This window comes from Eriocheir sinensis, unplaced genomic scaffold (assembly GCF_024679095.1).
Source record: "Eriocheir sinensis breed Jianghai 21 unplaced genomic scaffold, ASM2467909v1 Scaffold425, whole genome shotgun sequence".
Classification (NCBI taxonomy): Eukaryota; Metazoa; Arthropoda; class Malacostraca; order Decapoda; family Varunidae; genus Eriocheir; species Eriocheir sinensis.
The window spans coordinates 39,998-64,468 of NW_026111749.1; positions in this window are offsets into that span (position 1 = coordinate 39,998).

Consider the following 24,471-nt stretch of genomic DNA (forward strand, 5'->3'; position numbering starts at 1 on the left):
ATGCTCGCGACGGTATTGATGGAGGACCTTTTTTTGTGGGTTCCTATTATTAGTATTGCTAGTTGTATATTCTTGGCCGCAGACTCCTTGAGGTATTTGTTTATCCTGCAAATCCTTCGAGTAAAAAGAGGTCGGTTTGGTGGCCTCCGCGGACCCACGAACCTTCGACTTACTTCTCTCTCTCCCTCCTTCTCTCTTTCTCCTTCTCTTTTTATTCCCATTGGTGCTTCTGTGCTATGGGTTAGAGCTGAGGGGTTGGTGACGCGAGGTGAGAAGGGGGAGGGTAAGGAGAAGGAAAGGGACGGGAGGAGGTAGGGTGGAGGACAGGGAAGGAGGTGGTTCGGAAAATGAACGGTCAGGGGATTCGGCAAGGAGAAGGAACGGGCAGGGGGGGGGGATACGGAGAAGGAAACGGAAGAGGGAGGTAAGGAGAAGGAAATGGAAAGGGGGGAGGGAAAGCGAAGGAAAGGGAAGGGGGGAGGGAAGGCGAAGGAAAGGGAAGGGGGGAGGTAAGGCGAAGGAAAGGGAAGGGGGGAGGGAAGGCGAAGGAAAGGGAAGGGGGGAGGTAAGGCGAAGGCAATGGACTGGGGGACGTAAGGAGAAGGACAGGGAAGCGGTGAGGTAAGGCGAAGGAAAGTGAAGGGGAGGTAAGGAAGGAAAGGGAAGGGGGAGGTAAAGGAAGGAAAGGGAAGGGGGAGGTAAGGCGAAGGAAAGGGAAGGGGGAGGGGAAGGCGAAGGAAAGGGAAGGGGGAGGCGAAGGAAAGGGAAGGGGGGAGGTAAGGCGAAGGAAAGGGAAGGGGGGAGGTAAGGCGAAGGAAAGGGAAGGGGGGAGGGAAGGCGAAGGAAAGGGAAGGGGGGAGGTAAGGCGAAGGAAAGGGAAGGGGGGAGGTAAGGCGAAGGAAAGGGAAGGGGGAGGAAGGCGAAGGAAAGGAAGGTGGGAGGGACGGCGAAGGAAAGGGAAGGGGGGAGGGAAGGCGAAGGAAAGGGAAGGGGGGAGGGAAGGCGATCTCAAGGTACTAAAACCACTACTAAAATCTGTTTCTCCTCGTTCTCAATTAATGAAACCCAAGAGTTCTTTTTAGCTGTTGTTATTAATGAAACGCAGCCAATTTACACCTGTCCCCGCCGAACAAAGGGCGACGTGAGCACAGGTAAAGGCGGTCAGGCAATGCTGATGAATATATTTGCTCTCTAATTGCCCGCTGCCACACGCCATCTTGAGGAGGACGCGGGCAACGAAGGGACGAGACGGGACGGGACGGGATGAGATGGGATGGGAAAGGTTATTGGGGGGGGATGGGCTGGTAGGGCCGTGTAGGGATGAAAGGGGTGAGGTGAGGTGGTTGGGGTTGCTTCTAGGAAGTGGGGAAAGAAACTGATGCAGACCTTCTATATATCATGATTTTTTTTTTTTTTTTTTGCTCAACATTTTTCACCTCCTAACGTCCTTGCCTTTAATTCCTTCCTTTATCTCTTTTTCTTCAGGTTTTCTTCTTTTGCTTGCCTTCTTCATTATTAGTTTCTCCATCTTTCACCTCCTATCGTCTTTTCCCTTAATTTATTTCTTTATCGCTGAAGTTAAGGTTGATTGATGATCCGGACAGCATGTGGGTAATCTTCAGCCACTCGGCGAAGACTTGAAGAATCAGCGTGTGTTTCTGTGGGGACTCGAACCTAATCCATGCTAAGTCATCGGGCTCAACACGGTCGCACGCTAACCACTCGGCCATCGCCTCCGCTTTGTGTGTGTGTGTGTGTGTGTGTGTGTGTGTGAGAGAGAGAGAGAGAGAGAGAGAGAGAGAGAGAGAATATATAAGTGCATGTATGATTAATGGCTTACAGCAGTGATGTTAACTTTATTTACTTTATATTGAAGATGCGTGGCTGCTGTTTAGAGAGAGAGAGAGAGAGAGAGAGAGAGAGAGAGAGAGAGAGAGAGAGAGAGAGAGAGAGAGAGAGAGAGAGAGAGAGAGAGAGAGAGAGAGAATGAATGAATGAATATTTAAATAATTGAGAGCATGGCGCCGCAACAACGTGGTCATATGGCGCCGAATATATATATATATATATATATATATATATATATATAGAGAGAGAGAGAGAGAGAGAGAGAGAGAGAGAGAGAGAGAGAGAGAGAGAGAGAGAGATCCTATCAACCAAAACCTCATCCCCCAAACCGTCTGTCAGTCCCTTTCCTTGCATTCCATATATGACCTTTTCTGGAGGGGTGAAGGGAAGAGTGGAGGGGGGAAGGGGAGACAGGGGGGCATGGTGTTGAGGCTGGGCGTAGAGGGGAAGGGGGTATACAGCTCGGGGGGGGGGGGGGGGGGTGCACCAATAGCTTTCGTCAGCGTCGGTTTGTTATGAAAGCAACCATGCTGCCAGCGGGCCAATCACCCACAGATTCTTCGGGCTTCGTTGTTGAGTGAGGGGGAGGGGAGGCAGACACACACACACACACACACACACACACACACACACACACACACACACACACACACACACACACACACACACACGCACGCACATATGCCCTCCCCCCTCCTCCTCCGCCTCTGCCTTCCTCTTATTCAAACACGCACACACACACACACTCACACACACACACACACACACACACACACACACACACACACACACACACACACACACACACACACACACACACACACACACACACACACACACACACACACACACACACACACACACACACACACACACACACACACACACACACACACACACACACACACACACACACACACACACACCAATACATTTTTCATTTCCACATTCACAAACACTATTTTCTTCATTTCAACTACTCTCATATGTACTATTTCTCTCACCTTTTCTATCCTCCCTTTCTCTTTTTACCTTCTCCTTCCTCCTCCCTCCTCCTCCTGTTTTCCTCGTGGCGCTGGTCAGGGCGGGCACGGTGGATCTGATTATGTCAAGTTCAACTGTTTTATGGACGCTTCGTGACTGCCAGGGGAGGCGAGGGACTAACGAAGAAGCTGAGGTTGAGAGGGAAGCCGCTAGAGGTATTGCCTGGTGGTGGTGGAGAGGGAGAAGAGGAGGGTGGGTAAAGGAAGGTGGAGTGAGGGGAAAGAGACTGTGGAGGTGCTTTAGGAATAGAAAGTAAGGAGAGGGCATACGCTATAGCTGCGCGTGGTCCCGGTGCTCATCTCCGTCACCTTAGTCCTTGATGAAGAAAATAGAACGTGGGGAGACTGAAATTAATAAACAAGGGAAATAGAAGGAAAAAAGAGGAAAACAGCAAAAAGAGAAGAGTAGTAAAAGAAAAGGAAGGAGGGAAAGTGTACACATGAGAAGGAAACAATGAGGAAAGGGGAGAGGGAAAAGAAGGGAATATTGGAGCAGAAGAGAGGAAGAAATAATCAAAAAAATAGAATAGGAAGAAAGACCAGTGAAAAAGAAATGCATTATACTTGAGAAGGAGGAAAGATTGAAAACAGGAGAAAAGTATTAAAATAGGGAGAGGAATGGAGAGGAGGAGGGACATGCTGCAGAAAAGAAAAATGAAAAGTAAAGGATAAACAAGAATATGGCATAGAAAAAGACTAGTGAAGAAGAAGAAACGCATAACAAAATAGGGTATGATTGGAGAAACAGAAGATGCTACAGAGGGTAACCTTAGGGATATGGTATAAGAGAGGGAAGGGTAAGGAGGGACAGAGATGGGTGGTCAGGATGGGAGGAGTTGATGGGGTGTGAGATGGGCAGGAAGGGGAGGAGAAGATAGAGAGAGAGAGAGAGAGAGAGAGAGAGAGAGAGAGAGAGAGAGAGAGAGAGAGAGAGAGAGAGAGAGAGAGAGAGAGAGAGAGAGAGAGAGAGAGAGAGAGAGAGAGAGAGAGAGAGAGAGAGAGAGAGAGAGAGAGAGAGAGAGCATAGTTGATAATATAAAGATGGAGATGAAGGAGGGGAAGGGGAGAAAATAGAGGAGGAAGACCAAACTCCAAACGATGTTGATAAGAACATGAACGATTATGAAGGATCAAGCCCATTAATGTGTGTGTGTGTGTGTGTGTGTGTGTGTGTGTGTGTGTGTCTTATATTCTAGTTAATTGCTTTCTCTACATCCTCATTTATCATCCTTTTTTTTCTCTCCTAAAGCAAACCGGTCTTAGGCGCAGTTAGGTTTAAATGCTAAGGTTCAAAGACTTTAAATTTGAGCAAAGGTAATTGGCAGTCTGCAATTAGCACCTTCCCGCCACAGGTGTCTCCCTCGTTAGCGCCGAAACGAGAAGCCTCCACGGTAGCCCAGGTGTGCGCTGGACAGGTAAGGGACAGTGGGAGTGGGGGGGGTGGGGCAGGTGTGTGTGTGTCGTGTTTGGTTTGTTAATATTAGAGATGTATTAATTGGTGTTTTATGGCTGTGGTTTCTCTGTCTCTCTCTTCCTCTCTCTATCTCTCTATTTATCTATATCTATCTATCTATCTTTTTTTTTTTTTTTTTTTACGTCTTGGCCTGTTGCGCCGGTAGGCTTCTTCCCGGTGGATCCTGTGGTCGGTTCAAGGCTTCTTCCCGGTGGGGCCTGATGGTCGGCCCAGCCCGTTCTGGCGCAGGCGAGTGTATATAGTGGCGCCATCTTGCATTGGCTCATGCTGCCCTCCCGGAGCTCATCTTTAATCCTAGAATCTAGAGTCCGGGTTGATAGGTGGTCTTCTGGACAGCATGTTGGTAGATTTTTAAAGCAACTCGGCGACTGAAAAATCCCAGCTTGGTGGCACCGGTCGGGGATTGAACTCGCGTCCTCCTGAACGTGGGGCCGTCTCGCTATCCGTTCAGCCACCGCCTCTGTCTCATTTACTTACTTTTTTGCCTTCCAAGCTGAAAAAAATATTATATTAAGTGGATAATTGATGTTTTTTTTTATATTTTTAAAGATATAGGTCATCATTTAGTATATTGCCTTAGTTAATTGCTTTACGAGTCGCTGGTGAAGTCAATAATTAAGTCCATCTGGAAAGTTAATTGGTTTATCATTCCTAACATTCCTTCCTTTCGTTTGTAATTGTTGTAGGTGTATTTTTTAGTTGAGGACTCTTCATTCTGTAATTTACCTTTTACTTTTATTTACTCTATTTTTTTACTTTTATGCAGAGGAAGAACTTTTTTCTCTCATTTATTCGTTAGGGACTTTTCATCCACTAATTTATTTTCTTCTTATAGTTCCTGAAGGCAATGCTCCTCACCTTTCCCTCCCGTGCTCTCACACCCTCGCAGCCTCATCCCACGCCTGTTCCTTACTAAGTGCCACACCTCTCACTTTACCTTATCTTACCTTACCACTCGCTCCTCTCCTTACCACTCACTCCTCTCGGCGCTCATCAGGGGGGGAGAGAAAGCCAGAGAGTGCGAGGGAGAGAGGGGGTGGAAGAAGGGGCAGCATTAAGCGAAGGTAACCCGATAGCCAACACAGTAAACACAGCACCATGTCCATGCATCTGGCAGGCGAACCTTACCTGACCCTCCGCTGTGTACCCTTCCCAGAGACCTTCATTTATAGTAGATCAAGGACCATTGACTAGGCCCATACAGGTACGCCGGGGTTATCAAGTGGCCGTCAGGTGCATTTTCTACCACTTGTCACTTCGGGCCGGGACGCAGCGTGTGAGGAGGAGGAGGCCAAGGCGTCGTTCAGGAGGCCTTCGGGAGAGTCTCAGGTTACCAGCGGCTTTGGGTGTCCGTGTTGGCAGTGGCGCACGTCAGGTAGCTCCTTCCTCTCCACGTGTTTAGGTAGCGGAAGCCGGTGGTGGGTGTGGGTAGGAGAAGAGGGTGAGGGGTTGGGTGTGAAGAATTTGCGTGTGTGTTGGCTTGGGTTGGGGGGAGAGATGAGTTGTGGACTGGAGGGTGAAGAAAAGGATGAGTGCATGGGTGTAAGTAAGAGAGGAGGGTGAGGGGGGAGGTGTTAAGGGGTAAGGTGTGTGTTGACTTTCGTTGGGCTGGGGAAGAGATGAGAAGTTGTAGGATGAGGAAAGTAGGAGGACGAAAGGATGAGTTCGTTGGTGAAAGGATGAGAAAAACGTGTGTGTGAATCGTTAGTGAGGTGGAGAGTTGAGGAACGGCCTGAGTTACTGTATCGTTAGTGAGAGGGAGAGGGAGGAGAATAAGGTGTAAAGAAAGGGGGTGAGAATGAGTTGGCAGTTGAGGTGACGAGCAAATGGGACTTTGTGGGTATGTGTGCTGAGAGGGTAAAGAAAGGGATATGGAGGTGTGTAATGAGAGGAGAAGAGTACACCTGAGTGACTAAACAGGTGTGTGTGTGGGGGGGGAGGTTGTAAGAGGAAGAGTAAAGAAGAGTAATTAGTAGGTATGTAATGAGAGAACAGTGATGGAGCGTTTGGAAAGGAAAATAAAAGGAGAGCAAACAAGAGGAGGAGCTCATAACAAAGGAAGCGATTAGTTATAGATATGAGATGAAATAAAAAAAGGAGTAGAAGAAAATTGAAGGAAATGAAAGAAAAAAATTGGTATGGAAATCAAAGCAAAAGAAAACGAACAAAAACACATATATAAATAGAGAGAAATGGAGATATAGGCAAATCAGTGCATTCCTTAAAAACCTCCACATCTAAGGTTAGTCAAGATCTCTCCCCTTTCTTATTATTCCTTTTCTTTTTTTTCCTCTCCTTTCCAAACGCTCCCTCATTCTTCTCTCACCGCCACCTCCTCCAAACACATATACATACACAGCCCCCCCCTCCACCCCACCCCCGCCACACACACATACACACATACACAGTCTTCCCCCCCCCACCACATACACACACAAACACACAAGGGCCTCTCTATGCTAATCCGTCCCCTCGCAGTCGCCAATTATTGTTGTCAGCGGTCTTATGGGCTTCTGTTTCTTCCTCACTACCTGCAGTTTTACCTGGCGGCGCGGCGGGGCACGTGGAGGTGTTTCTGGCCCTTATATGCAGCCACAGGTATGCCAAGTGCCCACTGCCTGATAGTCTTCACTCGGTCACAGCTAGCAGGGGATATTGCGTTCACTTCCTTACTCTGGAATTACTGGGAAGAGCTTGGCGTTAGGATTTCCGAGGAGGAGGGGAAGAGGAGAAAGAGAGAATAAAATGATGAGCTACAGATGATAGTGTAATAGAAAACGAAGAAGAAATAATGAAAGAGTAGGATAGGAATATGTTTTCAGTTTACTACTAATCTTCAGAGCGATAGAAGAAGGACGAGGAATAAGAGGAGAAACGGAAGAGAAGGAAAAAAAGCTACATGACGTAATTTGAAAAGAAGGACTAGTGAAAAAAAAGCAATGTAGGAATAAATTTTTAGTTCATTAGCAATCCTCAGAGGGAAATAAAAGAAAACAGAAAGAACGCGAGTCAAGAGAGAGAGAGGACGCGGTATCAACAAAGTGGGTGGTGGAGGCGGTTTCAAAGGGCGTGGTTTTGCGGTTTTTAGGGGCGGGGCGGCGGTAGTCCGTGGGCCACCCTGGAATATCTTACACTTTCGTCGGGCATCATTCCGCAGCGCTCGTTTTCTTCAGGATATAATAGGTTTTATTACATAGAAGCTAGTTTCGAGGAGCTTAACTAGTTTTACTTGCACGTTTACGAAATAATAGCATATTAAAATCTATTTTTTTTATATGAATAGGATAGTATTCCACAAAATTTGTGGTATTCTCTAATGCTTAAAAGCGCCAAAGAAAATGTACTTTTATGGCTGACTAAAATAAATTCAATATTTTTTTTTTTTTTTAATGCTTTAATGAATATTGAATTGAATAAAAAAGCACAAATAAAGTATGTCAAATATATGTAGTTTTATTTGTACAAAAAAATATTTACGTACCTATTCTAATAAGGTTTTAATATTAACTGTAAACAAACGCCTTGCCTGTTCGTTCTGATGAATATTTCGACTCACGGGACTATTCTCGTTTTTTAAGAAGACAGAAGACCGTAATGTTAGTAAATATAATCCATATAATTTTAAAATGGCCTTGCGACTTTGGGCCACCATCAGATATCGTACACTTTCGTAATATTGCATAGAAGCTAGTCTCAAGGAGCTTAACCAGTTATATGTGCACGTTTACGAAATAATAATATAAAAAAAAGGCTTCTTGGTATGTATAAAATAGTATTCCCTACACGTTAAGTGATAGGAAAAGCAACTCTAAGCACTTTTTCATCTATGGCAATTTGTGTTTAACGCCCTCGTTTTAAAGTTACAGGATGCTTAAATACGAAAATTGATCCAGCCTTTGGTCCTGATCTGAAAATAAAGGTAGAGACATCAGGATGGTTGCAAATTACTCTAAAATACAAGACAAACAATTTATATTCAGACAACATTGGGCTAATGTTAACTATTTGACCTATACAAACAGTTAGTTATGCATGCTGTCATGAAAATACCATTTGCATCGTATTTTTGCTTAAACAAGTTGTACAGCCTAAACAGTTGCCATTAGACAAAGACTGTCTTAATGTAATTTGTTTGTCTTGTAAAGTAGAGTAATTTGCAACCATCCTGAAGTCCCTACCATGATATTCAGATTAGGAACAATGACTGGATTCAATTTTTCTTATTTAAACATCCTGTAATTAACTGAATCAACCTTTGTTCCTGATCTGAATATCATGGTAGAGACTTCAGGATGGTTGCAAATTACTCTACTTTACAAGACAAACAAATTACATTAAGACAGTCTTTGTCTAATGGCAACTGTTTAGGCTGTACAACTTGTTTAAGCAAAAATACGATGCAAATGGTATTTTCATGACAGCATGCATAACTATGACTGTTTTTATAGGTCAAATAGTTAACATTAGCCCAATGTTGTCTGAATATAAATTGTTTGGCTTGTATTTTAGAGTAATTTGCAACCATCCTGATGTCTCTACCGTTATTTTCAGATCAGGACCAAAGGCTGGAAATTGATCAATTTTCGTATTTAAACATCCTGTAACTTTAAAACGAAGGCGTTAAACACAAATTGCCATAGATGAAAAAGTGTTTAGAGTTGCTTTTCCTATCACTTAACGTGTGGGGAATACTATTTTATACATACCAAGAAGCCGATGCATGAATTTTCACTGTATGTTAATGTGCAAGTATTTTTGGTTAAGCTCTACGGATAAAGTGTTGAGAACATTGCTGCAACCTATTACAAGTGAAAAATTTCAATGCGGACATATGCCCGACGAAACTTGTTTTCTAGAGCTATTTTGTGAGGGTGGCCCACGGACTACGGTGAAGGCGGGCTAACTGGAGGGCGATAAGGAGGAGGAGGAGGAAGAAGAGGAGGAAGAGGGCCTGAAGGGGAGTCATTACAGCAGAAGCGAGTCCCGCCGAACAATACGTCAGTGGGGCGACCAAGGTGATGCTTATGTGTACCGGGCAGCCGCGGGTGACTCACGAGGGCGGGTAGCAAGCAGGCGGACAAGCGTTTTGGCCGTGATGGGTTATAGTGACTCCTCCCCTTTTCGTACTCCTGTTCTGACTTCTCTTCCTCCTCCTCCTCTTTCTCATCCTCCTGGTCGTCTTTCTTCCTCTTACTTCTCCTCCTGGTCTTCTTTCTCTTTCTCCCTCTTCTTCTCTTCTCTCTGGTCGTCTTTCTTCTTCTTACTTCGCTTCCTGGTCTTCTTTCTCTTTATCCCTCTTCTTCTTTTCTCTCTGGTTGTCTTTCTTCTTCTCTTCCCTCTGGCCTTCTGTTTCCTTTTCCTCCTTCTCCTGATCGTCTTTTTCCTTCTCTTCTTTTTCCTCTTCTCCTGTAGTAGCTCGCGCCCCGCCCTTGCCCTCTCCGCCCCTCCATCACTCTTCATCTCTTTGAGTCTTCACATCATCTCTCTTTCTCTCTCTCTTTCCACATGTTTTTTCTTCATTTCTTACAGCGTTTTCTTCACTTGTCTTTTTCTTTAATTCTTGCATCTTTTTCTTCGCGTATTTTTTATTCTCTGTTTACATTATTTTTTTCTTGTGTTTAAATCATCATTCATTCCTTTTTCCCTTAGTTCCCCATCGGTTTCCTTCGTCTCTCTCTCCCTTCCTTCTTGCTTTACCATCGTAGTATCATACCTCACCTCACCTCACCTCACCTTACTTTACCTTACCTTACCTTACCTTACCTTACCTTACCTTACCTTACCTTACCTTACCTTACCTTACCTTACCTTACCTTACCTTACCTTACCTTACCTTACCTTACCTAACCTAACCTTACCTTACCTTACCTTACTTCACCTTACCATACTTTACCTTACCGATACCTCCATCACCTCACCTCCCTTTACCTGCGTTCAGCCCCCCACACATCTCCAACAACCCCTAATAAAACGTGTGCCCACCCCCACCACCAACACCACACCACCGCCACCTCCCCCCCCCCCCCCCTCCACCACCACCACCACCACCGCTGACACGCAAGAAAGGAAGATCCTTTGTTGATAATCAGGTGTTATAATCTAATAAACTGTCAGTATCCTCATCCTCCACACAAACACTTCTACACTAACACACACACACACACACACACACACACACACACACACACACACACACACACACACACACACACACACACACACACACACACACACACACACACACACACACACACACACACACACACACACACACACACACACACACACACACACACACACACACACACACACACACACACACACACACACACACACACACACACACACACACACACACACACACACACACACACACACACACACACACACACACACACACACACACACACACACACACACACACACACACACACACACACACACACACACACACACACACACACACACACACACACACACACACACACACACACACACACACACACACACACACACACACACACACACACACACACACACACACACACACACACACACACACACACACACACACACACACACACACACACACACACACACACACACACACACACACACACACACACACACACACACACACACACACACACACACACACACACACACACACACACACACACACACACACACACACACACACACACACACACACACACACACACACACACACACACACACACACACACACACACACACACACACACACACACACACACACACACACACACACACACACACACACACACACACACACACACACACACACACACACACACACACACACACACACACACACACACACACACACACACACACACACACACACACACACACACACACACACACACACACACACACACACACACACACACACACACACACACACACACACACACACACACACACACACACACACACACACACACACACACACACACACACACACACACACACACACACACACACACACACACACACACACACACACACACACACACACACACACACACACACACACACACACACACACACACACACACACACACACACACACACACACACACACACACACACACACACACACACACACACACACACACACACACACACACACACACACACACACACACACACACACACACACACACACACACACACACACACACACACACACACACACACACACACACACACACACACACAGTACGAAAGCAGTCTTCCATTTATTTTCCCTCTTCTAATTTTCCTCCTCGTCTCTGCTTCTATCTCATCTGCTTGCTCGTACCTTCGCCGCGCACCCACCCTCCATGCACCCACCACACACACCCTACCCTTCTTATCTGCCTCAATCTTCCGTCTCGAGGCGCCGGTGGGCATTGGTGGAGCCATAAAGGGCGGGTTCCTCGCTGCGCCCCGCATTCACCGCAGCGAGGGACTGATCTTGTCTATGCGTCCGTTTGTCGGCCTGTCTGTCACACACGTCAATAGTTTAGGGGACAAGACGAGAGAGAGGGAGGGAGAGGAAGGTGAGTATATAGTGTGAGGGAGAGGGAGAGGTAGATGTGGGCTAGAGAAGAAGGATGTAAGGTTGGATGTAGGTATGTAAGGTAGAGATGCAAGGGAGTAAAGGAAGAATGTAAGGAAAAGGAAGAGGGAGGGAGGTATATAATGGAGGTATAGAGGATGAGAGGGAGAGGTAAGTGTGGGGTGGAGGAGAAGGATGTAAGAAAAGACGTAGATGTATGAGGTAGAGATTCAATGTAGGAAAGCAAACATGTAAGGAGATAGAGGGAAGGAAGAGCCAGGTAAAGGTGAACAAGGGGACAGGTAGATATGAAGTATACGTGTTTAAGGAAAGAGAATGTACAGAGTAGTGGAATAGTGAGGGAGGAGGCAGGTAGAGATGGGGTCCAGGTGTGATGGGAAGACAGACAGGTCGTAGGAACTACAGGTATGGATTACAGGTGAACGAGGGAGTGTAGGAGAGCAGGAGGGGTGGGGGTTGGGGTTGTCGTGGGTGGGTTCAGGGTATTTTAAAAGGGGATCAGAATGTCTTTGAGGGTTTTTGAGAGGTACTGAAGCAGGAAAGTGAGAGGGTGGATGTAGATAGTGAGGACAGAGGGAAGAGGAGGAAGAGGAGGAGGAGGAAAAGGAAGAGGAAGATAAGACTGTTACTGATGAAATTGGTTACATGAAGGTCCTCTTTCTTTCTCTCCTCTCCTTCTCCCTTCTCCTCCCTCCCCCCTTCTTTCTCCCTTCCGTTCGTCCTGTTTGCACGGGTGAAGTGAACCGTCAAGGTGATTAAGATTAAGGTAAGGAAGGTAAGGCTTTGGAGGCGTTTTCTGGCCTACCTTTTACCTAAATTCTTGAAGCCAAACTATTTTTTTTTCCTTTATTGTTGTTTTTATTTTTTTTCTTCTCTTCTCCTTCATACCTTCCATTTTCTTCCTTTTTTCCTTCCTTTCTCTATTTGATGGCATTCTGATTTGCTTCTTCTACTCTATTTTGTTCATATTTGTTCATAATTACGTATAAATTGTTTTGTTTTCCGTAAATTGAAGTTTGATGTAAATCGTGACTGTGCTAAGTTATTTTTGTTCTTGTTAGGTGTGTGTGTGTGTGTGGCAGGTTTTAGCATCATAATCCCTTTCCCCCACCACCATCACGTGCAAACACACACACACACACACACACACACACACACACACACACACACACACACACACACACACACACACACACACACACACACACACACACACACACACACACACACACACACACACACAAACACACACACACACACACACACACACACACACACACACACACACACACACACACACACACACACACACACACAAACACACACACACACACACACACACACACACAAACACACACACACACACACACACACACACACACACACACACACACACACACACACACACACACACACACACACACACACACACACACACACACACACACACACACACACACACACACACACACACACACACACACACACACACACACACACACACACACACACACACACACACACACACACACACACACACACACACACACACACACACACACACACACACACACACACACACACACACACACACACACACACACACACACACACACACACACACACACACACACACACACACACACACACACACACACACACACACACACACACACACACACACACACACACACACACACACACACACACACACACACACACACACACACACACACACACACACACACACACACACACACACACACACACACACACACACACACACACACACACACACACACACACACACACACACACACACACACACACACACACACACACACACACACACACACACACACACACACACACTTACCAACCCCATAACTCTGCAATTTTCCCCTGACCATCATAAATCTACCTTAATTCTCAGTGTCACCTCATGAACTAATATTTTCTCTTTTGGTTCCACAGGTAAGACGGAGGGGCCAGGTAGGAGGAGGAGGGAGGAGGTGGCAGCATCGGCGGCCTTGGTCAGGTAAGGGGAGGGTGCCAGGGTGTCCAACTCTCGCTCACTGATTCTCCTCACCTCCCTAATGTGTTCTGATGTCGGGGTGGCGCGCAGGTAATGAAGGGTGTGGGTGTATGTGTGTATGTGTGTGTGTGCCCTCCCCGCCCCCGCCCCTCACCAACCTCCTCCAAACTCGCTCACACACACACCATACTACATTTCCATCTTATTTCCACACATTTTCTTTTCATTTCTTTTCCCCAGAGTTAAGTTAAAGGCTTTTACTGACAGTCTTCGTTCTCTGCACTCGCTTTCCTTCACCCTCCTCTCCCTCCCATCCCTCCCTCCCTCCCTTCCTTCATTCCTTCTTCATGGTATTCGCTCCCTGTTCCTCCCTGTCTTCCTCTTAACACCAGACGCGGTGACAAACGCTCGCCATTAATTATTCCTGAGGACGCTGAGGACGAGGAAGACGAAGTACAAAGCCTCGTGGAGCTTATTTTCCTTCCCGCTTTAGGACGGAAGGCAGAGATAGGGATGGCGTTGTTTATTGTATTTTCACATTGTAGGAAGGGAACATTTAACATCAATACAGATAGCTAGAGGAAGGAAGGTTGTTTGTGCAGGCGCAACTGACCTACTCTGACCTACGCTGACCTGTACTGACCTGTCGCTTGTACAATAGAGTTTTCAAGGCCGATTTTCCTCTCCTGAAGAAGCCCTCGCCTTATGGACACGAGTGAAGTGGCGGGGAAGAGAGCCAGAGGAGAGTTTTTGTACACACCTTCCTCCTCCTCCTCCTCCTCCTCCTCCTTCCTCTCCTTTTCACTCTTCTGCTGCATATCCTCTTCCTCCTTCTCCTCCTTCCCTCTTCTTTTCCCCCTTCTTCCTGCTGATACTACTACTCTTGTTTCTACTTCTACTATTTAGACTCCTTTTCCTCCTTCTTTTCTGTCGCATTCTTCTTCTCTCTTCATTCCCCCACTAAATATCCCCCACCACCAGAGTTCGGGTTATGGATGGCTGAGCAAGGAGCGGGTGGGCGTGGTAGGATGGCGAAGGGCGCGGCAGTACACTCGGGGGAAGCGTGGGTGGTGTGGGTGGTCAGTCAGCGGCAGGGAATTGGAAGGGCGGGGCGTGGGCAGGCGGGGAGGTGTGAGGCAGCCGCGGGATCCCTTCGAAGGCCATTAGCATAGTCATTTGCATGTGAAGGATAATGTAATGATGACGGATGTCGGTGCAGGGCATATTGCGGCCTTTTGATCGGGGTAGGGTCGGGGGTGGATCGGAATGGGGTCGGGGGTGGATCGGGGTGGGTGTGGGGTGGTGACGGGAAGCAGGGCAAGAAGAGAGGCTGAAGGATGATGAGGCGATAGGAATGAGAGTGATAAATGAGGAGATGATAAGGAGGAGGAGAGTGAGGAGAGAAAAAGTGATGGGATATATTGAGGAAGAGAGAAGTGAGAGAGGTAGATAATTAGTAAAGAGTCATTAGGAGAAGTGAAAGAGAGGAAGACGAAAATAGTTAGTTGAGAGTTCGTAGGAGAAGCGAAAAAAGAAGTGAGAGACAGAGAGAGAGGAGGTAGAAAGTTAGTAAATAAAAAGAAAGAAAAGGGAAGAGTTAAATGAGAGAGAGGAGGAAGTACAAGATAGTAAATTGTAAGAGTATCGATAACTTAGATGGATAAGATAGACAGATAGTACAGGTATTAAATAGTTCATAGGAAAAGAGGGTGAGTAGGTGAGGAGAGGTATATAAGGGTGATAGTGTGGTAGGGTGTTGTTAGGTGGGTGTGGGTATTGGGTATAGGGAGAGAGGGTGAAAATAAGGTGTTATGATAGTTAAGGGCGGTTGAGCTCAGTGAGGGGAAGGGAAGAGTGACACAGCAAGGTGAACAGGGTGAAGGGTGATGATGCAGCAAGGGTGAAAAAGGGTGAAGGGTGATGATGCAGCGAGGGTGAGGCTGTGGAATGTTTGGTATTGTCTCTAAGTGTTCCATTACGTCATTTCTGTGTTTTTTTTAGTTCGTTGTATGACTAAGGTCTCTCTCTCTCTCTCTCTCTCTCTCTCTCTCTCTCTCTCTCTCTCTCTCTCTCTCTCTCTCTCTCTCTCTCTCTCTCTCTCTCTCTCTCTCACACACTCTCTCTCTCTCTCTCTCTCTCAAACAACTAAATATATGTTCTCACACATATGTTCACCACACACACACAAAAAAGAGAGAGAGAGAGAGAGAGAGAGAGAGAGAGAGAGAGAGAGAGAGAGAGAGAGAGAGAGAGAGAGAGAGAGAGAGAGAGAGAGAGAGAGAGAGAGAGAGAGAGAGAGAGAGAGAGAGAGAGAGAGAGAGAGAGAGAGAGAGAGAGAGAGAGAGAGAGAGAGAGAGAGAGAGAGAGAGAGAGAGAGAGAGAGAGAGAGAGAGAGAGAGAGAGAGAGAGAGAGAGAGAGAGAGAGAGAGAGAGAGAGAGAGAGAGAGAGAGAGAGAGAGAGAGAGAGAGAGAGAGAGAGAGAGAGAGAGAGAGAGAGAGAGAGAGAGAGAGAGAAGAGCGGTCAAGAATATGTGAGAAAGGGCATGTGTTGGTGAGGGATGAGAGAGGGAAAGAGGAAGAGGAGGAGGTAGGGGTCAGGGGTGATGGGAGAGGAGGGGGAGGGAGGGGAGGAGGGTGTGTGAAAGGGGTGAAGGAGTGAGGGGGGGTAGGGGTATCTGGATAAGGCGAGGGTGATTAAGTGAACAATACACGTGTGATAGATTCGTGGCCTTCTGACTGTCTTCGTGAATTCCTTTGGGTAAGACTTCCTTCTCGGGGCCGTGGGTGACCTCCAGTTAGCCGTCTCTGGGGCTGGGAGTGAGCGTGTGTGTGGGTGTGAGGTTAGTGGTAGTGGCAGTGTGTGTTTTGAAGTGGTAGTAGTAGACATAGTAGGTGTTGTAGTTGTTGTTTTTTTGTTGTAGGTGATGTTTCGGAAGATATGTTAGAGGTAATATTATGCAAGTGTAGTACGTTTTTTTATTTTTATTATGGATGTGTTTGGCTCTTATAATTTTTGTTGTGTAGGTTATGGTGTTAGAAAATATGTAAAGATGTTAGTTGCAGTTCTATTTTTTGCATTTTTCGTAGCAATCTTCCATTTCTTTATCGAGGAAGATGCGGGCGTGCTTCAGCAAGCAAATAGGGAGGTCAGGAACTAGAATGACATAATTAATGAGCGACACCATCTATTTGTATAAGGAAAACGATCGGTGAAGTAGAATAGCAAGTCCCTGAACCCTTCCTCGTCCACCTCGACCCTCCTTCATTACGATACACTTACGCAACGATTCCCAGGTGCGTTGAGCGTGACCTCCGTACTGCAGCGGCGGGCGGGTGTTGCAGATAAAGAAACCAATCGATCCCAGGAGAATATACGTCGACGCGGAGATAATGGGCCGTTTAAAGAGTGCGACGCGAGCCTTAAAGTATTGGTGGTCGTGCTCGTGGCCTCCCTTTGTTGGGTATGCAAATGTCTCCTCCCTTTAGCATCAGTGTCTTGCTCTTCGCTGTTTGCTATTGTTGTTGATTGGTCTCATAAAGGCTACTTTGTTTGTGTGGGGGGTTGGAGGGTGGGCAGGGAGAGGTGGAAGGGGGGGTCTTTGTGTGTGTGTGTGTGTGTGTGTGTGTGTGTGTGTGTGTGTGTGTGTGTGTGTGTGTGTGTGTGTATTTGTTTATCTGCCTGTCAGCTTATGTTTGCTTGAGTATGTCACTTAATTACTTGTATTACTGCTTGTCTTGTTTTTTTGTTAGTAACCCCTTCATATTTTTTTCCTCGTTGGTGTGTTTTTTGTCTCGATATTCAGTTTTTTTTTTTTTTCAAGGAGCGAAGAGTCAAAAAGTATATAGTAATGATATTGAGACTTATTTTATGACTACTTTCTTATCAAGTGTTTCTCGTTTTACTTTTCCTTTTTTCCTGATTTTTTTGATCAAGTACTTCTCGTTCTCCTTTTTTTTGGTCATCCTGTTTTTTTTTTTTTTTTTTTTTTTTTTTTTTTTTTGCATATGAAAGCCTATAGCGGCGGTAGGTTCATTTTTTTTATCGGCACTTCTCTGTTAGTGGAGCAAGTGAATTTTTTTACAGTGACGCTGCTTGTTCGTGCGTTCTATGGTGCATATGGAACTGCTTAGCTTTCTCGCCTCTGTTTGTTTTTTTTCTTTGCACGCAAGGGGAAGAAGAGAAAGTCGGCGTGAGTGTTTTGGTTAGCTTGTCTCTCCTCCTCCTCCTCCTCCTCCTTCTCCTCCTCCTCCTCCTCCTTCTCCATCCTCCACTTCCACCTCCAACACGAACTCAACCTCCGCCTCCTCCTCCACTTCTGATACCACATCTCCCTCCATCCACACCTCACCCTCCACCCTTTCCCAGCCACCCACTACTAACACCACCACCACTTCCAAACCCACCTTAGCCCGCGCTCCCGCTTGTACCTCGCGCCCTTCCAGAAGAAATCACAAGACCATTCTACCAGCTGTCACTTGTACGAACCAGACGCTGTTTCCTGGTATGGGCAAACTAACTACTAGAGTCAATTTAGTTGGAGACAGTGTGGTGAGAGGCCAACTTACGGAGTTTTGTGGTCGGAATACGTTGACACGGCAGCGTTTCTGTATCCCCGGAGCCAAACTGGACGATATTGAATCAGCTGTCGATGCAGTTTCAGTAAATGCGAAGGACGACACAGTGTATCTGATCCATGCGGGAACCAACGACCTTCAGTCAACTCAAATTCAGGACCTGTTAGCAAAATACCGTCAAGTCATTCGGAAATACAAGACCAAGTCCCCTCACATCATCGTCTCTGGAATTCTACCGAGAGTCAATACGTTCGCCGGATACAACAACAGTAAAGCGTACGGCGTCAACACTAGTCTAAAGCAGTTATGTAACGATGAAGGCGTAGGGTTCACGAACGCATGGCATCACTTCAACCAGCGCCCAGATTTGTTTTGGGAGGACGGACTCCACTTGAACGAGGTTGGTTCGGCGCGGCTAGGAAGGCTCCTGAACGATGCAGTTGAAAGCTTCTCGAAAAGCTATTCAAAAAACTGGAGGCGAGGGCAAGGCAAAGGCAACCCTTGATCAACCGAGCCGTAGCGTCGATGCGGCTTGCAAGAAACTGTGTAACCAACGACGCCTCCGACAAGCGAACTCATTCAACTCAACGCGGCCAAACCAGTAGTCACATTTCCATTTTGTACACAAATGCACGCAGTCTATTACCCAAAAAGGACGAAATTAGGGCGTATATTGCAACTGAGAAACCAGATGTGGTAGCCATCACAGAGACTTGGGCCAACTCTGCACATCTAGTATCTGAACTGTCATTTACCGGGTACGAAAGCTTCCAAAAAAATCGAATGCACAAGAAAGGAGGAGGAGTAATTTGCTACGTAAAAAGTACGCTCCCTGCCATAAAAATAGACAAACAGGATGCAGAGAATTACGACTCCGTCTATGTGGAAATAACTGCGAATAATAAGAAACTAACACTTGCGATCGTATACAGGCCTCCAAAACAACAAGCAGCCGATGACACTGCCCTGTACGAAGAGCTTCACTCTTAACACAAAGTAAACAAGCAATAATAATTGGGGACTTTAATTGCCCTAACATTGACTGGGGACAATTGACTGGAGATCAAGAGGGTAACAGGCTTATAGAAATGGTGGAGGATTCGTTCCTCACTCAAGTTGTAACTCAACCAACAAGAGAAAACAATCTGCTGGATCTGGTATTAGTAAGCTACCATGACCTCATTCGCGACTGTGAAGTTGGTGTAAAAATTAACGGTTGCGATCACCACTTAATCCGTTTCAATGTCAACATAAGTCACAAACTCGTAGACAATCCGTCAGTGATACCAGACTACAAAAAAGCAAATTTCAACCTAGCCCGTGAGCTGCTTCCCTCCGCGACCTGGGACCAACTTCACCTAACCGACAATACAATCGACAACGTGTGGAACAACTTCAAAGATAAGCTTTTGGGAGTAGAAAAGGCTACAGTGCCGACGAAACCCAGGCGAGTAAATGGTGCCGTAGACCCACCGTGGATGACCAGAGAAATAAAAAGGGCGGTAAACTTAAAAAAAAGGAATTATAACCTAATGAAAGAGAATGACACGGCCGAAGCCCGTACTCAGTACCACAACAGCCTCAGAGCTTGTCGCACCCTTATTCGGAGTAGTAAACGCAACTACGAAAAACAAATAGCGCGTGACATCAAGACAAACTCAAAAAAATTCTTCACATACATCAGATCGAAAAAGAAAGTAAAATCCAATATTGGTCCCCTGACAGACGAGACTGGAGCTGCAACTCAGGACAGTAAACAGATGGCCAGAATCCTCAACAGTAACTTCGCATCCGTATTCACAGTCGAGAACATCGAAACCATTCCCGAGGGTCCTGACCCGCCGAGGGGAATCACGCCCCTGAAAATTGACTCAATATGCGACCAAGAAGTGAAAGAGTATTTGGATAAACTCGACACGAACAAGTCAACAGGACCTGACGGTTTGTCCCCGCGGTTATTAAAAGAGCTTAAACAACAAATACTTCAGCCACTCACTAACATATTCAACCAGTCTGTTCAATTGAAAAAGGTCCCGGAAGACTGGAAGATGGCGAACGTAACACCAATTTTCAAAAAAGGAGACAAAAGCGTTGCATTAAACTACAGGCCCATAAGTTTGACATCAGTGGCAGGAAAAATACTCGAAAAGATTATTAGAGACAAACTTGTTAAGTTTCTAGAAGACAATAATGTAATCTCCGACACCCAGCATGGCTTCAGAAACAAGCGCTCCTGCCTAACGAATTTATTAGACTTCTTCCAAGGTATATATAAGAACTGGGATGCCCACATCCCCAGTGATGTTATATACCTGGACTTTCAGAAAGCCTTCGACAAGGTACCGCACGAGCGACTCCTTAAGAAACTGCACTCGGCGGGCATTGGAGCCAATCTGATCGCGTGGATAAGAGATTGGCTCACCGACAGAAAACAACGAGTACTACTCAACGGACAGCCTTCCGATTGGCTTCCAGTCACTAGTGGAGTGCCTCAAGGGTCAGTGCTGGGACCCATTCTCTTCATCATATATATCAACGACCTCGAATCAGGACTGAAATCCACAATATCGAAATTTGCTGATGACACTAAGGTGGGGGGAAAGGCCCTCACAAAGACCGACTGCGAAATCATTCAGAAAGACCTCAATCACATTATCGAATGGTCGGAAATATGGCAAATGTCCTTTAATGTTGACAAATGCAAAGTCATGCACATTGGGTCCAGAAATAGTAAACACACATACATCATGAATGGGAGACCTCTGCAAGCGATGCAGGAGGAAAAGGATCTTGGAGTCACTATCAGCAGTGACCTGAAACACGCGAATCACTGTAAAAAAGCATACAACAAAGCCAACACTATGCTCGGGTTCATAGCGAGGAACTTCGAGTGTAAAACGCCAGACGTGATGCTATCCTTGTATAATTCCATGGTAAGACCGCACCTCGAGTATGCAGTACAGTTCTGGTCTCCTAATTACAGAAAGGACATTGATTTACTGGAAAGGATTCAACGACGCGCCACGAAAATGATACCAACCTTAAGGGCTCAACCGTACGAGGAACGACTCAAGCGACTCAATCTCTTTACATTGGAGAAAAGACGCCTACGAGGAGATATGATTCAAGTCTTCAAGTATCTAAAAAAATTCAATAACGTCGATTACTCCAATTTCTTTGAATTGCAAACCAACCTAAGAACTAGAAATAACGGTTTACCCATTCAGTCTAGTCGATGTAACACAGACATCGGAAGGAGTTTCTTTTCAAACCGAGTCATCCGTCACTGGAACAATCTTCCTTCAGAAGTAGTAAATGCGAATACTATCAACTCCTTCAAATATAGAATCGACCGTCACTTCGCTGCGTCGGGAGTAAACTGAATATTGAGTTGCTTTCATCTGCTCCTCAATATCGAGGCGCTTTCATCTGCTCCTCAATGTCGAGGTGCTTTCATCTGCTCCCCAGGCCCCAGGCTGTCGAGCAGATTAAATCACCAAAGCGGGCAACCTCGTAATGAGCCAATAGGCTTTCTGTTGCCTGCGTTTCCATGTTTCCATGTTTCCTCCTCTTTACATCCTTTTCAGCACTACTCTCCCTCCTCCCTCCTCTCTTATCTATTGTTCCTCTCCTCCCTCATCTTCTTTTCTTCCATTCTTCCATATCTTTGTTTACTCAGCTTGTCCGTTCAACATCCTTTTCATTTCATATTTTCTGGTAACTCATTTCATCCATTCGTTCCTCCTACATTCATCGTTCTCCCTTCTTCTCTGCTTCATTCTTTCTTCTTTCACTCTCCTTCACAACTTCCATCCATATCCTGCATCTCCACGTCTCCATCTCCAGCCCTCTCTGTACTTCCCTTCCGTCTCCTTCTCCTTCTCCTTCTTCCACTTCCCTCATTCCACCCTCCACCTTTACATCATCATCTTATTGGTCTCTCACTCATGCTGCCAAATCCACTGCTCTCCACCCCTCCACATTCTTCTCCACCCGCTGTGACACCCATTCCACCTTTTTTCTTCTCTCCTATCCCCACCTCATCCACCCACACACCCACCCAAGCAACCAATGGAGAGGTAGGGTGAAGGGAGGAAGAATGGGGAAGGGGGTGGAGTGGGAAGGGGGTGGAGAGGGAAGGGAGGGATGAAGAATGGGTGATGATGGCTATTCTCAGATGTTTTGTCACAGCCTTCCTCTTCTCCTTTTCCTCTTGTTTTTGTTGCTGTTTGTGTTGATTTTCATTTTTTCCTTTTTTTTTCTTTTCACTGCTTCTCATTTTCTGTTTTTTTTTTTTTGGGTGTTTTTTTTTTGTTTCCGTTTGTTTTTTGCATTTTTTCTTTGTTTTTATCGTTTTATACTTTTTGTTCTTGTTGTTTTGCTTCCTCTTTGTCTTCGTCTTCCTGTTCCTCGTCTTTCTTGTTTTCTTCTTTTTCTTATTATCTATTATTTTTACTACTACTACTACTACTACTACTACTACTACTACTTATACTACTACCACAACTTCTACTACCAACACCACCACTATCCCCTTCCTCCCCTCCTCCTCCTTATCATCATCATTACCACCAATATTATCAAGAACCGCACGTCGCAAACATTTTATTTTCTTCAAACACATTTTACGACATTTCCAACATCCTCTGACATATAAAGAAGCTGAATTATAGGTTGTCTTACTTCGCAGATATATATTTTTGTTTTCTCTCTTCTACAAATGGTGGCAGCAGGTCCCTGTTTTGTAGTGGAGAGGGAGGTAAGATTAGACACGGTGAGGGTGGAGGGGAGGGAAGGAGGGAGGAGGGGGGAGGTTAGGTCAAGTTTGGTCAGGTCAATCTCTCTCTGCTGCGTTCTCTCACACACCTGTTCCTTTTTCTTTCCAGGTGTTAATGGGTGTCCTGTACACTCCTGACCTCACCAACTGCTTCTACTACTACTACTACTACTACTACTACTACTACTGCTGCTACTACCACCACCACTACCACTACCACTACTACTACTACTACTACTACTCTGTCGATCTTTCTTTCTCCACCTCTTCTATTACTATTGCTACCTTATCCTGTCTTTAACTCCGCAGCCACCCTTCCTCTTCCTCCTCCTCCTCCTCCTCAGAATCGTGCGTGCATCTCAAGGTTACGTGTGAGTGGGTGGGTGGGTGGGTGATGGGGGGAAGAGGGTAAGTGTGGGTGTTGAGTGGCTGAGGGTGTGGTTGAGTTATGGGCACGTGATGCTTCTCCGAGGGATGCTGGGGAGGAGAGGAGGAGAGGGAGGGAGGGAGGGATAAAGCAAGGAAGGAAGGAAGCAAGAAGGTTATGCGTTGATGGAGGGTGAAGAAGAGAAGGTAAGAGAGGAGGGAAAGAAGAACGAGAGGGAGTGAGGAGGGGACGGATGGAAGAAGGAAGGAACGAGGGAAGGAAGGAAGAAAAAAAAGGAAGGAACGAAGGAAGGAACGAAGAAAGGAAGGAAGGAAGGAGTGAAGCAACGATAAGAGGCTGTGAATGAGTGAGGGAGAGTTAAACGAAGGAAGCAAAGAGGGAAGAAAAAGAAGAATAAGAATAGAGAAGTAAGAAAAGGAAGGAGGAGGAGAAGGATAAGTTAAGGAAAGGTTGAAGGAAGGATAAAAAGAAAAGGAAGGCAGTAAGGAAAGAGAAGAATCATTTAGCTGAGTGAGGAAAGGGTGGATGAAATACAGGATAAATTGAGGGTTTAGGATGAAAGGAAGAGAGAGAAAAGAGTAAAGAAAAGGAAGAAACAGAGTGAAAAGACATATTGACAAATTTGAAAGAGGAATAATGGGAATAGTGTATAAGTATTGAGGGAGATAAAAAAAAGGTTCCAATGATATTTCTTAAGGATTTGTTGGAATTGCCGAAACCTCACT